The sequence below is a fragment of the Cupressus sempervirens genome, chromosome 8, assembly GCF_028749045.1.
Source record: "Cupressus sempervirens isolate cs-2001-9-10 chromosome 8, ASM2874904v1, whole genome shotgun sequence".
Lineage (NCBI taxonomy): Eukaryota > Viridiplantae > Streptophyta > Pinopsida > Cupressales > Cupressaceae > Cupressus > Cupressus sempervirens.
Window position 1 is genome coordinate 505,916,355 of NC_143125.1, and position 3,651 is coordinate 505,920,005.

Consider the following 3,651-nt stretch of genomic DNA (forward strand, 5'->3'; position numbering starts at 1 on the left):
GGTCAACTTACTCGAATGGAGGCTATATTTGCGACCTATATTGATGAATGTCAGGGGGAATTGACATCATTTACTAAGAAAAAGAAGAGTTGTGACCCTTTCATGTTCTCCCCAACTGCAACTAGAATTAGAGTGAAGGCTAATGTTGGAGAAAAACCTAAGACTTCTGGGAGAAATAGTCATAGTCAAAATAGGAAAGAGGAGACTAGAAGGAATCTAGCGAATGGGAGCCAAAAGACCATCCAAGAGGCCTACCTATCAAAGAAGAAATGAAGGTCATATCCTGGAACATTCATGGGCTAAATGGAGCCCACAAACAATAGGTAATAAGTAATATTCTTAGGGATCATAGGCTATATTTTATCCTTATCCAAGAAACCAAAATGAGAAAGGAGGTGGTGGAAAGAATCTCTATTAGTAGAAGTATGGAGAGCTTTACTATGAATTCAGATGGGGCTTCGGGAGGTTTTCTCACTCCCTGTAGCTCTAATATTTTCAAGTCTCAAGTTTTATACAATGAAGGTAATATTCTCCTCGTTCAAGTTGATAATATAAAAAATAAAGAATCCTAGTTTCTTTTGAATGTGTATGCTCCCAACACTAAAAATGGTAGGAGGAACTATTAGGTAAAAATAAGGAATGTTTTATCAAGATTCCAAGTTGGAATTTACATTATCATGGGGGACTTCAACACCCCTTTAAGGGATGATGAAAAATAGGGGCCTACTCCTAGATCTAGATATCAGGTTAGACCTTTCTAACTTTATCAATGATTTGGCTATACTAGATGTTGACCTTTAGGGAGGCCTTTTCACTTGGTCTAATAGGAGAGTAGGTAGTGATTGCATTCAAGTTTTTTTGGACAGGGCTCTCATTTCTTTAGAATGGATGAATTCTAACCATTATAATCTTTCATTAATGGCCATGACTAGGTCAGATCACTCACACATTTCTCTCACTTTAGACCCCATTACTATCAAACATAATTTCCCCTCCACATTTGAGGAAATTTGGACCTCTAATCTGCATATTTTTCTCTGTATCTTGGATTGGTGGAACTTTCACATAGAGGGTTCAACTATGTTCAAGGTGGCTAAGAAGCTAAAAATACTAAGTTGAATATTAGAAAATGGAACAAGTCTAATTTTGGTAACATCTTTCACTCCAAATATCATATCTTAGAGGACCTTAGCATCATTCAAGATGATATTTAAAAGGAGGGGTATATTGAAGAGATGTTGGAGGTGGAAAAACCTCTTCTAACTAAGCTTCATAATGTAATCAGTCAAGAGGATGCCTATTAGAAATAGAGATCAAGGGTTGTTTATTTGAAAGAGGGGGACCAAAATACTAGGTTCTTCCACACCTCTACTCTAAAATATAGAGTTCATAATAGAATAAGAAATATCAAGAAGGGGGAAGTTGTTCTAGAAGAGGAAAATGAAGTTGTAGCTGAGTCAATTTCTTTCTTCATTAATCTGCTTTCGAATGATCCTAATATAGTGGATCAATATTAGATGGATTCCTTATCAAATATTATGGATCTAATCCAACTTGAAGAGAACCCTATGATTGGGGTTATTCCTTCCCCTCTGGAAGTTGAGCAAGTTGTCTTTTCTCTTACAGCTCACAAGTCACTAGGACTGGATGAATTCCTATCTTTTTTCTCCCAAATGTTTTGGAATGTGGTTTAGAGGGATGTCACCAAAGTGGTGCAAGAATTCTTTGGGGAAAATATTGTGCTTAAGGAGGTTAATGCTACTTTCCTTGTCATTATTCTAAAAGTGGTTGGAGCAGATTCTATGGATCAGTTCAAACCTATCAACCTATGCAACTCTTTTTATAAGATCATTTCTAAAGTGTTTGCTTCTAAGATCATCAAGGTTCTCCCTTCCATTATATTTCCTCAACAATCTAGCATTGTCCTAGGTTGACAAATACTAGATTAAATTATGACTATCCACGAAGTTATCCACTCTTTGGAAGAAGGTAAGAGAGACGGTTTCCTCCTCAAAATTGACATGTCAAAGGCTTATGATCATGTGGACTGGGTCTTCCTCTTCAAATTTCCTAGGGCCTTTGGTTTTAATGCAAGCGTCATCAAACTAATTAACTAGTTAGTGACTACTACCTCCCTGGTTGTGTTGGTCAATGGCTCCCCCTCTACTTTCTTCAAACCTTATAGAGGGCTTAGGCAAGGAGATCCAATATCACCCACTCTTTTCATTATTTTGGTTGAATTTCTTGGTAGGATTATTTTTACTAATAGAATTTTTGGAGCCCTCACTGAAATTAAACCTTCTTCTGGTCCCCTAATCTTCTCCCACCAATAATTTTTTTATGACACTATAATGGGAGGGAAAGATACTATTGGAGAAGCCAAGGTGGTGAAAAAGATCTTGAGTTCTTATTCTAGGGGTTTGAGGTGGCTTATCAATTAGAACAAGAGCTATGTTTTCTTCATTAATACTCCAATGGAGTGACGAAGGAAGATTGCTACTATTCTAGGCTATGATTTGGGTAGCCTCCCTTTTATTTATCTGGGTCTCCCCATGGGATTGAGACCCCTAGATTCTTTCTAAAATAACCTAATAGACAGGTTTAATAAAAAATTAGTTGGTTGGAAAGGAGTCACTCTTAGCCAAGCTGGCAAGATTCAGCTGGTCAAATCTACTCTTTAGAATCTCCCAACTTATGCGTTGAGTCTCTTTGGGATTCCAAGCAAGTTTGTGGATCTCTTGGATAAGATTCAGCAAAACTTTCTTTGGTCAGGATTGAAAGACAACAAGAGGTTTTCCCTTGTGGCATGGGATAATGTGTACCTCCCAATACATAATGGAGGATTGGGGATTAGGAAAGTGAGACCTTCAACAAATCTCTCCAAGCCAAATAGATTGGAGAATCATTTCCAGCAAGGGGGACTGGAGGGACATCTTGGAAGACAAATACCTCTTAAGACCTTCAATAAGGAAATTTCTCTTTGGAGGTTTAATTCCTAATAGATCTAATATATGGAATGGAATTCTTTGCACCAAAGAGACAACTAATAATAGGGGAAAATAGAGTGTTGGGAATGGAAAGGACACCCTTTTCTGGTAGGACAATTGGCTGATCTAGGGGCCTTCTTGATTATGAAAGATTGGCTTGCATTTGCATCCAGAGGTTTGGTAGATTTGTTAGTGATTACAAACTTTTCCAGGGTTGGAGGGATCTTGCCACAATTTTACGGCACCTAAAACCTCTAAGGATTATTCTCCACTCAATTTTTTTGAATGATGATCAAGACTAGATTGTATGGGAAAACACTTCAGATGGTATCTATTCAATGGCTTCAAGATACCAAGCTATTATGAGGTAGGATTCAAAATCAAATTGGGCAAAGGCCTAGTTCCCTGGTCGTATCCCTAAAATCAATATTTTTTTCTAGCTTTTACTCTAGAATAGGATCCTAACAATTGAGAATCTAAGTAAAAGGGGTCTTTCTATTCTAATAGATGTGCCCCATGCAAAAACTAGGTTGAGTCTATGGATCACCTGTTTATACATTACTCCTTCACTAGAGAGGTTTGGTCTAATTTTAGTCAAGCTTTTCGGTTGAGTTGGTGTGCTCCTATCTTGACTATTAAATTCTTTAGGTAGTGGGATAACTCT